Consider the following 21,165-nt stretch of genomic DNA (forward strand, 5'->3'; position numbering starts at 1 on the left):
TGCAGACAAAACCGACTGGGCGTTAACGGTGTTCCCCTAGCGCGTGCATGAACGCTGTGTGCGCCTTCAGCGGGTCCTGTCAAAGAAGCTGTGGCCCATTCTGCTCGTTGTTTATGTCACTGCAGGGCGCTCCCAGTCCTCTTCCATGGACTCCAACAGGAATCCTGAAGGGGTGATCCTGCACGCGCACCAGTCCAAACAGCGCGTGCTTACATTTGAAATCAGCTGGCAGAAACGATAGGGTATAATGCATGGATGTGATATGTTTGTGTTCGTCTGCTAACAAGGGGGGGGACTGTGATGTCGGCGCTGACGTGTCAGTGGTGGCTTTTGTTGGTTCTGACTCCAGACCGTTAGCGGTTCGGACGATGGCGGAGTCCAATGCGTTCGTTCTAGTTACTCTGAGCTGTTCGTTTGCGGAATATTCATTCTTCTTTGCAGAAGTCAGTCGTGCAGCACCGAGCAGCCACCGCTGGCCTCTGTGTGGAAGCCATTGGTGGATCCGGCTGGTGCTGATGCTGCAGAGCGCGAGTGTTATGCAGCGCGCGGGCCTCCATCAGGATGGAGGGGAAACCAGCAGAATGTAATGTGTCATGTTGACGGTGAAACTCAGGGATGTAGTGCGTTTTAACGTAGAGCAAACCAAGGTGTGTGTGTTTGTGCGTTTGTGTGTGTGTGTGCGTGCGTGCGCGCGCGCGTGATTCCTTGCATGACTCATGAGCTCCACTGGGCATTTCGTCGTGTGTTTTGTCCGGTCTTCTCCTAGCTACAACACTGTAAACATTTTATTTCCAATATGACATAAAAGTGCAAAATTCAGTCCATCAATGTAAAATGAGCTCCTGGGTCCGAGAGCCAACACGACTATCCATTAAAGCTGGAACATCATTCAAGTAAAAGGCAGATTTATGAGTCTGCAGCGTGCACTTTGTTAGAGTTCAGCATTCATCTCAGTGGTTACAGAGAGGGAGCAGCCTGGTCCTCCCAGAGCTTTGTTATTATTCATTTATATTTAGCAGTTTTGGGAATGGAGACCAATTCTCCGTAGAGTAAATGGATGGAGTAAAATCTAAATATTTATATAAGGGTTTATCTCATCCTCAGAAGGCAGTGTTATTGTAATTTATAGGAAAACACAGAACTAATGTTAAATGCACCTGGAGGATTGTAAATGAAATAGTGAAACAAAAGGTTGTTAAAGAGTATCCAGCTTATTTCAACTCAAATAATGATTAATGAAAATAAACTTAAATCAGATCACCTCAATGAGAACTTTGTTAATGTGGGTAAAACCTATTTAGTTCTCATGTTTTCCTACGATAATAATGTCAATGAATACTGACTCTACTTTGATCAAAAATACAAATGAAGAAGAAATACTATAGTTCAGAAATGAAAAATTAACAAATTAACTGATGATTATGAATTTGACACATTTTTGAAAATAAGGATCATTGATTGTATAGTTAAACTTATATTTGTATTCTGTCCCTGATCAATGGGAGATCTCCTTCAGAAATGATGCCTGTTGAACAAAGATTTCAATTCTGTCTTGTAACAATGCCATTATTCAAATCCGGTGATAAATACGTCTTTTCAAATTATAGACCAATCTCATTAATACCACACTTCTCAAAAGTTCAGAGGATATTTATAAGAAAAAGTTGAATGATTTCATAGTTTAACACCAAATATTCTGCAACCAGCTGTCTGCATTCAGGAAAAATCATATCGGCAGCTCCAACTGATTTTGTTAAACAAATAACAAATACAATAGAGGTCAAACAACACACGGTTGGGGTGTTTTTTGGATTCACAGAAAGCATTTGATACCATAGATCACACATCACTATTGAATAAGTTGTTATGGTATTAGAGGACTGGCACATGATTGGATAACTAGCTCTACAGAATTGGACTAGTGTGTTCAATTTAACACAGCAAATTCAGGTAATCTGAAGGTTACGTGTGGAGTACCACAGGGTTCAGTATAGGGATGTGTATTGATGAATGTATGGCGATACGGTATCACGATGCGGGGAGGCAATACAATGTATCGTGATATATTGCAATACATTCAGCCAGACGATATTAGCGATTTTTTAGACTGAATAAATTGTAGGAAAATTCTATAAACGGTCCAAACTGATACTTAACATGTTTAACATGAGATATCTGAACCATAACAGAGGGATTTACATTTCAATGGTGGAAACAAATCCCATTGCACACTGCTGCTGACTAGCGGTCACCAAAAAAGAAAAGAAAACACATGAATGTTTGCATGTAAATTATTCCAAATATTTGATACACGGCTTTTGAATATTGATATAATATCACAGGAAAAATATCACGATATATTGCCATATTGATATTTTCTTTCATCCTTAGTTCAGTCCATAGTCCATTATTGTTTACTTTATAAATTAATGACATTTGTTTGGTTTCAAAGCCTCTAAATTGTGTTCTTTTGCTGATGATACAACTGTGTTTTGTAGCAGAGACCATTTGGAACAGCTTCTCTAGTGACGGAGAAGGACCTACACACATTTAAACAATAGTTTGATTCAAATATATTATAATATGACCAGAAATCCAAGTAGCAATTTAACAATGAACAATGTTGCAATAGAAATTGTAACTGAAATAAAATTTATTGGAATTACTATTGCTGAGCGATTACGCTGGAAACCACACATAAACCATGTGAAATTTAAACTGTCAAAACTATTGTAATTTTGTATGAAGGCCACTACTTCCTTTCTCAAAATTCACTAACCAACAAATAATACTTGTTATTATTTCCATATATGACACATTGCATTGAGGTTTAGGGAAACACATATAAAACAAATAACAGTTCAGTAACTTTATTGGAAAAGAAAACCAGAAAGCCATCAGTTATAAACATTAATCTGCACCAACCAACCAAACGTAGGGTTAAATATTGTTGCTTTTAAGCTTAATATATTACCTTTACTTATGACCAATAAGCTGGGATATTTTATATAAATATAGAGTATCACTCTGGTCTTTGAATGTTTGATCAGACGATTCTAGGATTCTTTGCTTTTTCAGGGATCAAACACACTTCATATCAGTTCAGACAACAATTAAACAATTAAAAACATGACAAGTTAACTAAGACTACTGTGATGGATGAACCTAAGTGGATGGGATGTGATATATGGTGATTGAATGGTGTGTGTTTATCAGAGCCTTGTATCTAGAAGAACTGAGTTCTGGGTGTGAAAAGAATTTGGTTTGCATCAAACTATGAAGTTGGTTCTTATCAAAACGGCATCAGACGCAATCATGTGTGTCTACCTCACCCTTCCTTTGGAGACCCTCTCCACGGATTCGGAGGTCAGGGAGGTCAGATGACCTCTGGGCACCGAGGTTCGGTAGATTAACTGCAGTACCGACGCCCCAGTCCAGAGATGTCGCCAGGCACACAGGTTGGAACTAGTTTGCATCTAGAGCAGCTGTTTCTGAATAGCTGAAGGAACTGTTTTGCTGTGTCAGCTGTAGGTTGTAACATATGGGCTTAAATAAGGGCCAAAATGTTTGTGTAGTTAAAAGAAAAATTTGAAATTGAAAATATGTAAACTGAAAGCAAAAGTCACATTTTTAGAGTGAACTTTGAAAAAGAAAGACTTGGATTTAAAATAAAATCAAACGTTTGGAATATTTGTAAGAACTGAAACCCCAATGATATTTTTATTTAGAATTTTTCTGAGTAAACTTTACTAAAGAATTTTCAGTAATTTTTTTTTAATTATTGTTTTTTTAAAAATCCATTCAGTCTCAGATTAAATTTTTTCACATTCAGATCCTTTAAATTAATGTACAAAAAAATTCTTCAGGTTCAGATTTTTCTTTCAGCTTCAGATTTTTTTTTTTTTCACTTTCGGATCTGTATTTTTCAGTTACAGACTTTTGGCCCTGTTTTGGCCTGGTGGGCGTGGCTACACAGAGAGGGGCGGGGAATCATGAGTGACAGCAGGCTGCTGGAGGCTGAAGACGGCCCATTTTTCATGTTGCCTTCAGGAAACCTGGGAATAAACACAATTTATCAAACACCTCCTGCACTGTATTATTTGATAATGGTTAGATAACATGTCATGCATAACCGCTTAAACTCAGTTACTAAAGCTCTTTCAATCAGTAATGTGTACAAATTACACAGTGACTGATCAATTATGAGAAGTTTTCCCAACCACTACGTGAGAAGTGATCATTTCCCATGCTCTCAAAGTAGCATACATGGGTGCTGCTGTTGTGCCTCAGGGAACGATGGCGTCGTCATCCAACAACACTGCTGGTGCGAACAGTCAGGTGAGTGTTTAAGTTTGGAAAAGTTACACTGCAGTCTGTGAATGCTAAGAATTTACGAAGTGGCTATTGTTACGGTTAAAAGTAAGATTCATTTTCGGCTATTCTGTTTTTTTATTTAATTTTCATGGTGAAATCAGTAGCAGTTTTAGGCACGGTCAGACAGGGCAGTTGTCCGGGGCGGCATTTTTTCATGACACAAAAGGGACGCACAAGCGCTGAGTAAAAAAATAAAAAGAAAGAAATCTGCACCGCACCGAGGTTTATATTCAATCTGTCATATCACAGTCTGGATTGGAAACAGCAAGTTGGCGCCCCCTGCAGCTGCAGGCGCTCCTGCTGACTGAGAGGGTTCAGGTGGGTGCACCGTGTGTGTATGAAGAAGAGGAAGGGGAGGGGTGCGGCGGGGGAATTCACCTCTGGGTCTTTCCCAGGCCCCCACAATGCGGCTGGTGGTTTTAGCTTTTTCATGTTCATCTCTTCTGTTTGGCTCTTGACTCAATAAGTTTCCTTTAGTCAGGACTTTTTTTTATTCGGCCATTTCACACAATTCAGAAAAACCTGAAAGAATGATAGGCCTGTGTTTATGATATTATGAATGAAACGTGTGTTAAATGGAAGAACATCAAGATGTGATTGACTTTAGCCATGTTAATACAGTTGATTCAGCCCCTACCCGCTCATTTCATTTGGGAAAGACCCAGAGGTGAATTCCCCCGCCGCGCCCCTCCCCTTCCTCTTCTTCATACACACACAGTGCACCTGAACCCTCTCAGTCAGCAGGAGCGCCTGCAGCTGCAGGGGGCGCCAACTTGTTGTTTCCAATCCAGACTCTGTGATATGACAGATAGAATAGAAAACCTCGGTGCGGCACAGATTTCTTTCTTTTTAATTTTTTTACTCAGCGCTTGTGCGTCCCTTTTGTGTCATGAAAAAATGCCGCCCCGGACAACTTCCCTGTCTGTCCGTGCCTAACTTCTACTACTTCTCACGTAGTAGTTGGGAAAACTTCTCATAATTGATCAGTCACTGCGTAATTTGTACACATTACTGATTGAAAGAGCTTTAGTAACTGAGTTTAAGCAGTTATGCATGACATGTTATCTAACCATTATCAAATAATACAGTGCAGGAGGTGTTTGATAAATTGTGTTTATTCCCAGGTTTCCTGAAGGCAACATGAAAAATGGGCCGTCTTCAGCCTCCAGCGGCCTGCTGTCACTCATGATTCCCCGCCCCTCTCTGTGTAGCCACGCCCACCAGGCCAAAACAGGGCCAAAAGTCTGTAACTGAAAAATACAGATCCGAAAGTGAAAAAAAAAATCTGAAGCTGAAAGAAAAATCTGAACCTGAAGAAATTTTTTGTACATTAATTAAAAAGATCTGAATGTGAAAAAAATGGAATCTGAGACTGAATGGATTTTTAAAAAAACAATAATTAAAAAAAAATTACTAAAAATTCTTTAGTAAAGTTTACTCAGAAAAATTCTAAATAAAAATACCATTGGGGTTTCAGTTCTTACAAATATTCCAAACGTTTGATTTTATTTTAAATCCAAGTCTTTCTTTTTCAAAGTTCACTCTAAAAATGTGACTTTTGCTTTCAGTTTACATATTTTCAATTTCAAATTTTTCTTTTAACTACACAAACATTATGGCCCTTATTTAAGCCCATAGTAACAGGGTTTTGATAGCTTGTCAAGAGATGCGATGGGAGCAGAGTTTCCCTCCGATGGCCAGTCAGAGTTAGCTCAACTAACAGAATGCTGAATCTCACAGAATGCTCGAATGCTCCGCAAGGGATCCTGTTTTAATATTCTCATATTATGATTTACTTGGCCAGTCGGGATGTGCCATGTTAAGGGGTGTTAACAAACAAACCTCAGAACATCACGGCTTCTCAGATACAGGATGCTCTGATTTGTTGGGTAAGAAAATATTATGTGCAGAAATTACTTAAACTTTATCTTATGAACATTGTGTATGAGTGTTGATAATGATCCATTTGTTAAACCAAACATTACTGATCATAACATCAAAATGTTTCATTGTAATATTAAAATTCATTTCAACCACAGTAATTTAAGCACAGATTAATCAAAATATTTCATTAAAACTCATATAACATTTGTTCATTAAACCATATTATTATTTAATGATTATTTAACTTGTGAGTTGTAAAAATGTTCACATTATTCAGAGGCATGAGGAATCCTGTAGAAGTGATAAGGGAAGCTTAGGCCTTGTTGACAATATGTTATCATGTGTTTAGAGCTGCAGAAGCTTCTGGGCTTGTTGGAAGATAGAATGTAAAATCCACCTTAAATAATGGGATTTGTGTCTGCAGATGACCGGTGGCATGTAGGTCAATACGTAGGTGAAAACTGACCATTTCTGGACGTTACTGTCATGTTCTGCGGGTGGAGATGGCAGACCATGTGCAGTGGTGGGCTTCAGGAGGCAGAAGAGCAGGCAACGGACGAAAAAACAAAAATATTCCAATTGTAGAACGGGAGCGACAGGACAAACGAACATGCACAAAACGACAATGATCCGACAACGACAGGAACAAAGAGGGAGGTATAAATACACAGAACAATCAGGGAATACATGGGCAGGTTAACGAGGGCCAGGTGAGAACAATAAGGCTAATTACGGAAGGAGTGACACAGTCAGGGAGGCCGGGGCGAATCATGACAGTTACACAACCAACCAACCAACCAACCCATTATTCATCCATTTAAATGTTTTGAAATTCACAGACTTGGACAATTACATCAAAATACAAATTAGCAAACTTCTGCCTCACTGTGTTCTAATAAAAATGGCAACTCATGATCTGAGAGGTTCTTTATTATTAAAAAACAAAAACAAAGACCTTGGTAGAAAATAAATCACTGTGTATCTGTTAAAGACGTAACCATCTGAAATAGCTGTCCAGAAAATATAAAATTTTGTTCAGATATGGTTGGTTTTAAGAGACTCTATGAAGAAAATATTATTTTTGTTACAATAGGGATAATTAAGCATAAATACCTTGTATTACTTGGGATTGTGTTGCACTTGTGTATTTTTATTTATTATTTTTGAAACGGAAAAAAATGTAAGTGATTTTGATGAATTATAATCTTGGTGTCATGGTGATGTTCTAAGGTAAAAGGGGTAGGTGAACACCAGACGCCTTGCCTCTGCCTACACCCTTTGGATGAATAGGTCAACTGGATTCAGTTGTTACTTGTAAATAAATTCATTCTTTCATTCATGGACCATTTGAAAAATGTTGCATCCTGTTAGAATGATTCAGGTTTGAGTTTGTTCTGATGACTGATGAAAAATTAGATTTCCTTTGTAAGGAATATAAAAAAACTGTTAAAAATTACCAGCATTCCACAATAAGAAAGTGTATTACTTTACAGTAACTTGTTGCAATCAACTTTCCCTGTAATATCCCAATGAATACTGTAAAAACTACAGTTTCCTTTGATTTCACAGCATTTAACTTGTTTTACAGTAAAATCCTGCAATCTAAATCCTGCTGTTATCACAACAAGGTCTGTAACATCACAGCAACACAGTGAAAAATGAAGGATTTCACAGCATTAAACAGTATTATTACAGTTAAATATTGTATTGAAATGTGCCCTGTGAAGCTGTTTTAATATTGATTAAGCAGATTGTATGTGTATTCCAGATATCTATAATTACTGTGTTACAAGACTGCAAACACAGATTTTGATTAAACTCAAATTATCTTGTTCACATTACTTAAAAGTTTTTAAATTGTTAACATCAATTGTTAATCCTGAGTTAGCTGAGCTGTTTAGTGTTCTTTCTTATTGTAATTGTGTAATTAAGTTCAATCAGTGCTCTACTTTACTTAAACACGTTATTTTTAATAACACTTATAAATTCAAGTAAACTGTACGAGCATATCTTATTGTACCTATATGTTTGCCCCAACCTTAACCCGAACCCTAACCGAGTTTGCCTGGTTGTACACACCAAAAACCTGTCTCATACCAGTTTTGATCGGGTGCTGTTGAGGAGCTCTGACTCTTTAGAGACAGAACAGAGAAGCACAGAACAAAGAGGAAGAACTCAGCTGCACTGAAGTTCTAACAAGCAAGTTCTCCACCCCATGTTTGAAGCTTTAGGTGAATGACCAGTGTTTAGTCAAGCTAAAACTGCAATTTATAGATTTAAAAATGACCCCACCCACTGTGAAAGCTGCAGTGGGCAAGGTACATTGTGGGCAGGGGCGGATTTAGGACTGAAGAAGATCTGGGGCTTAACACACGTGTGCGCGCACACACGCACACACACACACACACACACACACACACACACACACACACGCGCACTAGTCAACATCATATATATGTGTCTTGTACCACATAATTTTAAATCTGAAGCTACATATTCAGCATATTCAGGGCAGAGTATTGTTCCTGTTAGTGTTTAGTGTGAGATGACAGTAAATATTCCCTTTCTTTCTCCAACAATGTTTCCTGATAGTAAGCTAACTTTAGGCAAACCAGCAGCACAACAAATATTTTCAAATAAGACTCACAAACCTGAGTCAACACCAGTCTCATCAAAGCTGGGGTTCTGTCGTTGTACTTTTGGTCTAAAAAATGTCCTTATGTCCATCTTCACTCATGCGTTTCAGGCAGAGAGTGCAGAAGAAGCCGGCTGCTGAAGGGCTTCTTCTTCAGTGGTGGAGGCTCAGGCAGGCTGTATACAAACTACTGCCAGCTGCTCCCTCTCTGTTGGACTTTGGTACTGCATGTTACTTCCACGTTTTAGATCCGGGGCTTTTCATAAAACATTCGGGGCTTGAGCCCAAGTAGCCGGGCCTAACGCCGCCCCTGATTGTGGTTAGTCATCTTCTTAGTTATTTAGCTCTATTTAGTTGTGTTTATGCATGTTTATTGTTAGGGTTGTGTTGTTCTTAGTTATTTCTTTGTTCAGTGTTGCAATGGTGCAGTTATTTGTTGTTGTCATGGTGGCACCATAAGTGAGGAGGACGGATGAAGGAATAGGACCGCTGTGCCGTTCCGCTGTTAAGTGGAGGTTCCCATTAAAGGCACAGATGCGTTTTCACAACAAAGCCTTGTGACATAAAATTACTGTAATATGCTGTGAGTTTTCCCCACAGTATATTACTGTAAAGTTTACTGTGAAAGTCATGCAAAATTGATCTAATCATTCATTGTAAAATCTCATGTAATTATTTTCAACTTGTACATGAATTTTACAGTACACACTGTAAAAGTGCAGGTTCTTCTAATTCCCCAGTAATTTACTGTGATGTCACAGTAATTACCTTGTTATTGAAGTGTAAAGTTTCAGTAAGCAGTTGTGCATTTGTAACAGAGCCTCGTAATATCGCAGACATCATATTACAATAAATTGCTGTGAGTTTTTTCAGAGTATATAGATGTAATTCTTCCTGTGAAAGTCATGCAAAATTTATCCAATTATTTACTGTAAATTCACATCATAAATTTTAGCAGTGATCAGATTCACGTGTAATTTACTGGTATGTTAAACAACTGAACCTAATTTATGGTTGAAATGATTTAAATGCTTTTGGGGGCTTTAACTCAGACCTGAGAAAACAAAACTCAAACAACGAGCTGTAATTTAACAATACTTAATGTTAACTGATGATAATGGGATCCATCGATCCCCTTTAGGGAAACCAGCTGATGATTAATCAAGATGATTAATCGATTACAACATTTTTTATTCTTGAAGATTGACTTTAAAGTTAGTTTTAGAGTGAGGAATCAGTTGTTTTAATATCTGCACTCTGTTTATAAAACCGCTGCAAATAAATAAATAAATATAGTTAGATGAGTCATTGCAAGCCTAGCAATAACATTTGTATAAACTAATTAGTTTTGATTTCCTCGTCCTGACCACACAACCCAGAAGAGGGACATATCCTGAAATCCTGTATGTACAGTTTTAGATTGCAGGCAGAAGCACCCCCGTCCCCATGCACACTTTTGGTGAGTACTTTATAAACCACCGTGGGAGTGCTTAACATCAACTCAATAAAAAAGAGAAACAAAGGAAATCAATCCAGAGCTGCTTAATGACACCTCCATCCGCCCGTGTTCCTCTGAATGTCGATCCCTCTGCGCTCACCTCTGAGAGAGGATTTAGAGTGGTGAGCCGATCAGGATCACCATAACAAGCTCTGTTTATCTTCACACTTCAGTGAAACGTCACGACTAGATTGCAGGTAGTTTTAATGACAGAACCGTATGAAAACTAAAATCCTGTCAAAGGCCGATGAGAAGATGGGTCTGAATACTTTTGATGGCGCTGAAATTCAAATCCGTGTTTTTCTGGTTACTCAGCAGGGGCCAGCTGAAGGAGAGGAGAGGAAACGCAGATTATCAGCTCCATTACTTCCTGAGCCTTTATGAAACAAAATTAACGTGATAATGCAGAGTGGTGAGAGGAGTGGGGGAGGCGGAGGGGGGAGGGGAGAAGCCGCAACTCCCCTTTTATCATTCAGCCCCTCCCTGGAGGACGAGGCAGGCTTTCAGTCAGCCTGACCCCCACCCACCCCCAACAGCCAACCAAAAACCTTTTGTGAGAATAAGAAGAGCTAATCTGATGGAATTACACGCGCACTAATGAAGAATTAATGGAAAAGTCTCAATAAAGATTAGAGTCATAGAATCACAACTGGAGGTCCAGATGCTTTGTCAAATCCTGAATATAATCTTAGAGAGTGTGATGTGAGTGACCCTCAGATAACACCAAAGAGATGCTTTTAAACATTTGTTAAACTGTGGTGGCCATCTTACACCCCCCTGTGAAGATTAATCAGCTGCAGACATGCAAATGGTGACTGGGTTTAATTCACGTCTGTCCAGTGGTTCACCAGGTAAAGGAGTTCGCTTGAAGCCAAAGTTTAAAACAAAGACTTTGTGTGATTGTTTAGTGATGATGAGGGTGACTCTCAGCTTCTAATGCCTAATTTCATTTTTACATATTAAAATCTGAGTCAGAACTGCTCGCTGTGGCAGCAGCGGCCATCTTTGATAGGATGACTCCAGAAGTTAAACAGTTGAATGTTTCATTATTTCTCTGGGACTTCTGAAATTTGTCAAGTTGTTTATGAAATATCAAGTTTTTTTCTTTCCTTTTTTTTTCTTTTCTCGTGTCCTGTCTGGCTGTGAAGCAAACAGAATTGATGTCTGAATGTTGGTGACAAGCCTTACAGATTTACTCTCAGGTGGAGCATCAAAGCTTCTGCTTGTAATGTCACGCCTGATACTTAAAACTTTATTGTTATTGTTTTTTGGAATGCTTGTAATTCCGACCAGACATGGCGACCGAGGTGAAAGAGAAAGGAAGAGTCCGGGGGGGGGGGGGGGGGGGGGGGGGGCACAAACATAAAGAAACAATGATGTACAAGAGTCTGCTTCTAGACACACAGAAGGAGAAAAAAAAGTGTATGGATGAAGTAACCCGACTCCGGATGAGCGGATGAAAATGGATGGACAAATAACAGATTTACATGTAAGTAGTTTAAATAGAGTGCTGTGGTTTTTGAATGTATAAACTGAACGCCAAGAGAAATTACTAGTTAGATTTTTTCCCGTGAATAAAATAAATATGTCAGGCAGGAGCGTCTCAGGATCTGTCTGAGAGCTGTCTCGGTGAGACAGATAATAGCAATCCAAAGTGCTTTTTATGTGTGATCTGACAATTGATCAACCATTGCTTAAAAATAAAAACAGCTTAGCCGGTTAATTGCTGTGATCCTAAAACACGTAAACGGCAGCACGCAGAACTCACAAGGCAACGTTTTACGTGATGTTTACTTGTTGCTATGAGTAATAAGACAGAAAAAGCCACGCCAAAATAAGTTTAGGAAGCCCACTAAGAATCATAATAAAAGCATTTAAAATAAATACCATACACAGTTGAGGAAACGTTGGTTTAAGTACCTGATATGAAGTGGTCGCTGCATAAGCGAAAACCTTTACTCTCGGGATCCCACAGTTTCATTTCAGCCTGGTCACTAGCGCGTTTTATTACAATCATCCAACGTTTGCGGCGCTCCGGATCTTGGGGAATCCTGTAGATGGCTCATTCCTTATGTCGTCCGTGTCTGTTCTGCATCCTGGGGCACAACAGCAATCTACCATATTTCCCATTTGATTGAGTTTTCTGACAATAACAAATAGTCCAGCTGCGGGCTTCTGCATGGCGCCTTTTCGATTTGAACTGTTGCATGCCGGGATAAGTGACGTCAACTCCCGGAGCTCTATAGGAGCGTCCAATAGAAAGTGTGAGGGGCCACAGATCTGCCCCCCCAAAGTTGTGTAGGAGATGGAAGGAGCTCCAAGTCTCAGAGATCCAGGAGCTGCCCCAGAGCGCAGGGACTCCAGGGAGACTGCAATCAGAAAAGCCCCTGCCCCCCTCGAGAGGTGCAGAGGATCGTACCGGGGGACCACAACAAGCAGCCGGCAGAGTCCCGGGGGATATCAGCGGCAAGCCCACAGGCCCGCCCGTAGCCTCCCACCCCCAAGCCGGCCGAGCCTGGAACCCAGCGACCCGGGACCCAGGGGCTACCAGCCCCGCCGGGGACCCAACAGTGCGTAGGGACTCAGATTCCACCAGGCAGCCACCGGGATTAATCAGGCAGACACCAAAAATCTTAAACCCCCTGACTCTGGAGCCACGAACACTCAGGCAGACCAAGGCACCACACTCCACACCAAGTGTGGCAAGATTTATAGAAGCAAAAGAAGTCCTAGGAGAGGGGAGGAGTCAAAGGCCCCACCTGACATATGCAGTCATACATAAACACAGTCACACACTCCCTCCCTCATGCTCACACATACACATACAACCTAAGACTTACAAAAATGCACGCCAGACACCCGCTCATGCTCCCCATACACACCCTATTCACTCTGGTCCTGGTACTGCTGCACAAAGGGTACAACCATCACCGGTTCCCAGAGTTCAACCCTTTCTGCTGGGATGCTGATGAGCAGGCTCCCCCGCCCAATGCCGAGCAAAGCAACTCACCACCTCAGACCCCAGCCAGACGGCCAGATCCCCCTCTTAGCCTCCAGCCCCAGGAAGCCAAGCGACATTAGAGGTGTGCTAAGACCCCTAGTCTCCCTCCACCTGCTCCAATACAGTGTTATTGCGTTTTTATGAGGTTTATTCCATGGCTGTGGTGAGCGGGCAGTGCAGGCATCGTCTGGCCTACGCCAGCTGATGCCAGCACACCACCCCTCTTCCCCCCGCAGTTCTATGTGTCTAAGTGCAGTTTACAATTAGAAGTGGGCACCGGCACTTGGGATGAGGCTGAAAGATCCCCTTGCCAAATGCCGTTGAATGTGTTCACTCCCAAGGCCCTAAGTGTGTGTTTGCGTGGAATGCCGTTGGTGGAAGTGTTTAATGTGCAAATAAAGTTGGAGGGGAGGTTGCCACAGGAATGCGGAAATTGAGTCCATACCCGCACTCCCTGACTTGTCCACCCCCCAATTTCCTATGTGCATGTTTGTGTGATAATGTGAGGGAGCATGAGGAGAAAAATGTGGGGATGGGGAGGAATGGCTGGTTGGCCTAAGCCCTCCAAGGATCCAGCTCCCCCACTGGTCCCAATAGGTATCTCTGTTGACAAAATGCCACCCATGGCATGGAGACCGCAGCCCATCTTGCCAGGGCCCAAAGCAGCAGAATCACAGAGCTCCACGGAGTCCAAGGGAACCAGCGCAGCCCCACCCCAGCAGAATATCTACTCCCCATACCTGCATTTGCACAGCTTCCAGAATATATGACATAGGACATCCAGGTATGGTTCGGTCCTCCCCATCCTGGACATCCCCCTCCCCTGTGATGGGACAGTAGAGGAGCCAAGGTCTACCCAAGGCCCCTGAGCCCAGGCCAGGCACTGCCGCATGTTCCCGCCTTCTTCCCGGCAGCATACATGTCAGGACGTGACCCCCAAGGCCCTGCCCAGATCCCCACATGGGCCGCCCACCCCCACACCCTAAGCCCCCAGGCCCCCACCCAGACCTATTCAGGGGCAATGCAGCCGTCAGGCAGCAACCCATGGCCACTGCCAAGACCCCCAAGGGGCCCCACTCACAACCGCCAGCAGTCCACCCCCTGAGGCAATCCAAGCACCTCCAGAGGGGGGCAGCAGCCCCAGACACCCCCAGTGAACCCACCCTCAGGGAAAGTTCGTATACTCCAGACTCAGACCCTCCACCCCATCACCCACATCATCCCGTAGGACAATATCAATGACCCCCATCATCCCTATGTGATGGAACCAATCAAAGGAGCCCAGAGAGATTGACTTGAAGTGGAAGCAGAGGCTGTATCAAGTGTAATATGATTTAACAGAAGATTTCTATACTGGTTAATACGAAGACTATCTCTATTTTTCCAATTAATGAGGATAGTTTTCCTAGCGATGCATATAGCAGTCAGACCCACGTGAACCAAAGGTGTTTCAACAGGTTTTCCAGCAAACAAAGGGAGGGGGATGTTGAAATATGAAATATGATCTGAAATATCATGCTATTAACACACACACACACGCACGCACGCACGTGCGCACACGCACACACGCGCGCGCCCACACACACACACACACACACACACACATAGCTACAGCCATGCAACAAACCAAGTAACTGAGTGAGTGAGTGGGATGTAGCAGAGGAAAGGAGGGCGTGGTGTGTTCAGGACCTTATCTGGTGCCTGCAGCAGTGTGTGTGTGTGTGTGTGTGTGTGTGTGTGTGTGTGTGTGTGTGTGTGTGTGTGTGTGTGTGTGTGTGTGTGTGTGTGAGCATCAGGGAGGGGCAAGCACTTCATTCAGGATCCTTACGGTAACTCTTTACTCTCACTGCAACAAAAGAGCTCTATGACTTCCTAATTTCCTCTGAGTGGTTCTGGCGATGCTCGTCTGCGAGCGTCTAATGCTTCTGGCTGCATTTTCCTTTCCTCCACCGGCCAGGCCTCTGAGGAAAACAGCATCCTTAATGTAAGGGTAGGTTATTCACTTTAACGCTTCCTTTTAAAGCTTACCGGTAAACGAGGGCTTAAAGTTTGTTTCATACAAGCAGGAAATTAAACACAACAGTATTTAAAGCTTATCTACTTAGTATATAAGCAAGAATTTAGATTGAAAGGATACTATTGGTTTAATAATAGATCATATTGGTTGGATTGTGATCAGGTTTAAACTCTCCCTGGTTTGATGTGCTACTAAAGCTTGGGACTTCTCTGTTTTTGTCTCTAACAATAACCCAGACAACATCTTATACTTTTAAGAGGGTTCTGACCCGAACAGGTCTGTATGCTGTCCTGATGGATGTAGCGACCACATCAGGGGGAACATGTTTTCTATTATGGGATATACTTGTTCAGTACGATGTGTATCAAACTTGATCATACTGCACCTATCAGGTTTCCGTCCTCTCTCAGCCTGGGCTGCTAATATTCATTCTACTGGACATCACTCACTGTTACTTGTTCACTATGTCCCTGTCCTCGGACCACCTTTGGAAGGTCTGGACTGCTGGACCGCCAATCTGAATCTGGTAGGCTGCTATGATCCAGCTATCCAGGTGTCATTATTAGGATCCCTGCCCTTGTCCTTTCTTTTGCTACCAACACGTGGTTTTGGTCGCACCTGAGCAGCTGTCAGATGGACTCGTGTGTTCTGAGGAGTCTAGCATCCACTCCTAACCCTAACCCAAACCAGGTGACCAGGTTCTGGGCTCCAGAAAGACCAAACCATCACCCCTCCACCACCGTGCTAACTGCTAATCTGTCGGTCTGGTGCATCTGCTGGTATGATGCTAGTGTTTTTCTAAAAGAAGTGCATTATGGGTAAACATGTGCATTTTTATCTTCATCTTGAAATAAAAAGGAAACACTACAGTCTTGCTGCCATATAAAGAGTTTTATTTATTCTGTTTTCTATTTCAATATTTATTATCATGAACTTTAACCTTTAACCTATAACAGAGGTCTCTGGAGCTGCTAGATTTACTGTTTGATTTCAAACATTCTGTAATTGATTTTAAATATTCCCTGTGACCACAATGGAGGACCTTTTTTCTCTGATTTGCAGGCAAAACTGGAAAAATAAGAATCTGAGGCAAAAGTCCATTTGTGCCAGTAGTTCAGCTCAGACTGAGAGAACATCTAATCTCAGGAACCCTCTGCAGGTGATCTGGATTCATCAGCTGATTCCATTTACACTCATTTCTATCCCTATTAGCTGCAACTTGTACAGCTACTCTTGCTGGAGTCAATGTAATTCTGTACACAATAATATACTCAAAACAATACTATCAAAAAAACAAAACATCCCACTTCTTCCCCCCCCCCCCACACACACACACACACCACTGCACCACTCTCATTTTTTAGAGTTTCACCTGTAAATAGTTTAATCTTGTCTTGTAAATGTTTATATTTGGTTTCTTTTGATCATTTATTTCATTTTAAAATCTCTTTTGTAGTAGTCCTCTCCCTGGGCTGCCACCTTACAGTGGTGGAGGGGTTTGAGTGTCTCAATGATCATAGGAGCTAAGTTGTCTGAGGCTTTCTGCCTCTGGTAGGGTCACCCATGACAAACAGGACCTAGGTGAGGGATCAGACAAAGAGCAGCCTGAAGACCTCTTATGATGAATTATATAAATGGAAACCATGTTCCCTCGCTCGGACGTGGGTCACCGGGGTCCCCCAATGGAGCCAGGCCTAGAGGTGGGGCACGTTGGCGAGCACCTGGTGGTCGGACTTTCACCCATGGAGCCCGGCCGGGCACAGCCCGAAGAACAAATGTGGGTCCCCCTTCCCATAGGCTCACCACTCATGGGAGGGGCCAAAGGGGTCGGGTGCAGTGTGTGACGGGTAGTAGTTGAGGGCGGGGACCTTGGCAGTCTGATCCTCGGCTACAGAAGCTGGCTCTTGGCACATGGAGTGTCACCTCTCTGGTGGGGAAAGAGCTTGAGGTGGTGTGTGCGTTTGAGAGGTTCCAACTAGATATAGTCGGTCTCACCTCAACGCATGGCTCTGGCTCTGGAACCAGTTTCCTTGAGAGGGGTTGGACTTTCTACCACTCTGGAGTTGCTCCCACTGAGAGGCGCCGAGCAGGGGTGGGCATACTAGTTGTCTCCCATCTTGGTGCTTGTACGTTGGGGTTTACCTCAGTGAATGGGAGGGTAGCCTCCTTCCACTTACATGTGGGGGGACGGGTTCTGACTGTGGTCTGTGCTTATGCACCAAACTACAGTTCAGACTACCCACCCTTTTTGAAGACCTTGGAGGGGGTGCTGGAAAGCGCTCCTTCCAGTGACTCCCTCGTTCTGCTGGGGGACTTTAACGCTCACATGGGCAACGACAGTGAGACCTGGAGAGGTGTGGTTGGGAGGAACAGCCCCCCTGATCTGAATTCGAGTGGTGTTTTGTTATTGGACTTCTGTGCCAGTCATGGATTGTCCATAATGAACACCACGTTCAGACATAAAGGAGTCCATATGTGCTCTTGGCACCAGGACACCTTAGGCCGCAGCTGGATGATCGACTTTGTTGTTGTTTCATCTGAACTGCGGCCGCATGTCTTGGAGACGGGTGAAGAGAGGGGCGGAGCTGTCAACTGACCACTACCTGGTGGTGAGTTGGCTCAGATGGTGGGGAGGATGCTGGTCAGACCAGGCAGGCCCAAACGTATTGCAAGGGTCTGCTGGGAACGTCTGGCAGAGTCTCCTGTCAGAAGGAGCTTCAATTCCCACTTCCGACAGAACTTCCAAAATGTTCTGGGGGAGGCGGGGGACATTGAGTCTGAATGGACCCTGTTCTGTGCCTCCTTTGTTGAGGCGGCCGACCGGAGCTGTGGTCGCAAGATCGTCGGTGCCTGTCGTGGTGGCAACCCCCAAACCCGCTGGTGGACACCGGCGGTTAGGGATGCTGTCAAGCTGATGAAAGAGTCCTATCAGGTCTTTTTGGCCTGTGGGACTCCAAAGGCAGCTGACGGTTACTGGCAGTCCAATCGGAATGCTGCTCGAGTGGCCGCGGAGGCAAAAACCCAGGCATGGGAGGAGTTCGGTGAGGCCATGGTGCAAGACTTCCGTACAGCTTTGAGGAGATTCTGATCCACCATCCGGCGCCTCGGGGGTGGGGGTGGTGATGGTGGTGGTGGTGGTGGTGGGGGGGGGGGGGGGTGGAGAGCAGTGCGCTACCAAAACTATCTATAGTGGGGACGGTGTGCTGCTGACCTCTACTCAGAACATTGTGGATCGGTGGGCAGAATACTTCGAAGACCTCCTCAATCCCACTGACACGTCTTCCAGTGAGGAAGCAGAGTCTGGGGGCTTTGGGTTGGCCTCTCAAATCTCTGGTGCTGAGGTCACTGAGGTGGTTACAAAGCTCCTCTGTGGCAAGGCTCCAGGGGTGGATGTGATCCGTTCGGAGTTCCTTAAGGCTCTGGATGTTGTGGGGCTGTGTTGGCTGATGCTGCTCTGCAATATTGTGTGGACTTCGGGGGCAGTCCCACTGGACTGGCAGACTGGGGTGGTCCCCTTATTTAAAAAGGGGGACCGCAGGGTGTGTTCCAACTACAGGGGGATCACACTCCTTAGCCTTCCTGGTAAGGTCTATTCAGGGGTTCTGGAGAGGAGGGTCCGTCGGATTGTTAAACCTCAGATTCAGGAGGAGTAATGTGGTTTTCGTCCTGAACGTGGAACACTGGACCAGCTCTGTACCCTTAGGGGGATCCTGGAGGGTGCGTGGGAATTTGTCCAACCAGTCTACATGTGTTTTGTGGATTTGGAGAAGGCATTTGACCGCATCCCTGTGGGGGGTACTCTGGGAGTATGGGGTACCATGCCCTCTGATACGGGCTGTTAGGTCCCTGTATGACCAGTGTCAGAGCTTGGTCTGCATTGCCGGCAGTAAGTTGGGCTCGTTCCCAGTGAGAGTTGGACTCCGCCAAGGTTGCACTTTGTCACCAATTCTGTTCATAACCTTTATGGACAGGATTTCTAGGCGCAGCTAAGGTGTGGAGGGCATCCGTTTTGGTGGCCTGAGGATCAGGTCCCTCCTTTTTGCAGACGATGTGGTCCTGTTGGCTTCATCAGAACGTGATCTTCAGCTTTCGCTGGACCGGTTCGCAGCCGAGTGTGAAGCAGCTGGGATGAGAATCAGCTCCTCTAAATCTGAGACCATGGTCTTGATTCGGAAAAGGGTAGAATGCCTTCTCCGGGTCAGGGATGAGGTCCTGCCCCAAGTGGAGGACTTTAAGTATCTCTGGGTCTTGTTCATGAGTGAGGGAAAACTGAAATCGATAGGCGGATTGGTGCTGCATCTGCAGTGATGCGGTTGTTATACCGGTCTGTCGTGGTGAAGAGAGAGCTGAGTCAGAAGGCGAAGCTCTCGATTTACCGGTCGATCTACGTTCCTACCCTCACCTATGGTCATGAGCTTTGGGTAGTGACCGAAAGAACGAGATCGCGGATACAAGCGGCCAAAATGAGTTTTCTCCAAAGATTGGCTGGGCTTTCGCTTAGAAATAGGGTGAGAAGCTCGGTCATTCAGTAGGGGCTTGGAGTAGACCCGCTGCTCCTCCACATCGAGAGGAGCCAGTTGAGGTGGCTCGGGCATCTGGTCAGGATGCCTCCTGAACGCCTCCCTATTGAGGTTTTCCGGGCACGTCCAACCGGGAAGAGACCTAATGGGGTGTTGAGAGCCCACCTGGAGTGGGTACTGCATGCCTTTGTTATTTCTAGGCTTGATTACTGCAACTCTCTTTATTCAGGGTTGTGTCAGTCATCACTGCGTCGCCTACAGGTTGTGCAGAACAGCGCAGCAAGGTCCCTGACTGGGACCAGGAAACGGGACCACATCAGTCCGGTTCTGGCCTCCCTGCACTGGCTTCTGGTTTGCTATCGTGCACAATTCTAAATCCTTGCCTTTGTTTACAATTTCTTCCAGGGTGGTGCTCCCCCCTATCTAGCCACACTCCTGAACAAACATTCCCCATCACGCGCTCTGCGCTCCTCTGAACAAGGCCTGCTCGCTGTCCCTCGTTCTAGGTATCGTACTCGTGGGGACCAGGCTTTCTCAGTCCTAGCACCGTCTCTCTGGAACCAGTTGCCACCCTCAGTTAGGCTGTCCCCATCTCTGCCAGCCTTTAAGAGTCGCCTAAAAACACACCTTCTCCGCTTGGCGTTTCCTGAACATGTTTGATTCAGCCCTCTTTTACGTTGAATTTCTTTCACAGTTTTCATTGGTTCACTCTATTCCTTGTTTTACCCATCTGTCCTGTACTAGAATGTTTCACCTTTTTTTGTAATTTGTATTTTATAATTTGAATTGCTCTTATTTCTGAATTGCTTTTATTTTTTATTTATTCACTATATTTGTACTTCTACTGTACCATGTTCAGCGCCTTGGGCTTCCTGACAGGGTTGCGGAAGGCGCTTTATAAATAAAGCTTTGATTGATTGATTGATTGATTGATTGATTCATTGATTAATGGTAGACCCAGGACACGGTGGAGGGACTATGTCTCTCACCTGGCCAGGGAATGCCTTGGGATTCCCCCGGAGGAGTTGGCCCAAATGGCTGGGGAGAGGGAAGTCTGGGCCTCTTGCCTTAGGCTACTGCCCCTGTGACCCGACTCCGGATGAGCAGATGAAAATGGATGGATGGATGGATGGATGGAGTTTCAAAGATAATGCCATTATTTGAGCTCATATTCATTAACCGTACCAGCTCAGTGGCCTAGTGAGTGTCTGCCCTGAAACTGGGACATCATGGGTT

The 21,165-nt window shown here is 44.0% G+C and overlaps 1 protein-coding gene across 18 annotated transcripts in view; it reads left to right on the plus strand.

Moving 5' to 3' along the window:
* The window catches only part of add2 (adducin 2 (beta)), a 40,972-nt gene that overhangs the window by 152 nt on the left and 19,655 nt on the right, over positions 1–21,165 (plus strand). Inside the window, exons 1-2 of one of the 18 annotated variants that reach the window (XM_015971928.3) lie at positions 15,239–15,382; positions 16,472–16,568. The exons of 12 other annotated variants lie outside the window; for them this stretch is intronic. The gene's annotated coding sequence lies outside the window, so the exon portion shown is untranslated. Of the gene's footprint in view, positions 1–3; positions 243–15,187; positions 15,383–16,471; positions 16,569–21,165 lie in introns of those variants that run through there. 5 more of the 18 variants (XM_070546385.1, XM_015971929.3, XM_054731246.2 and 2 more) reach the window with 5 other exon arrangements.

This window comes from Nothobranchius furzeri, chromosome 17 (genome assembly GCF_043380555.1).
Source record: "Nothobranchius furzeri strain GRZ-AD chromosome 17, NfurGRZ-RIMD1, whole genome shotgun sequence".
Lineage (NCBI taxonomy): Eukaryota > Metazoa > Chordata > Actinopteri > Cyprinodontiformes > Nothobranchiidae > Nothobranchius > Nothobranchius furzeri.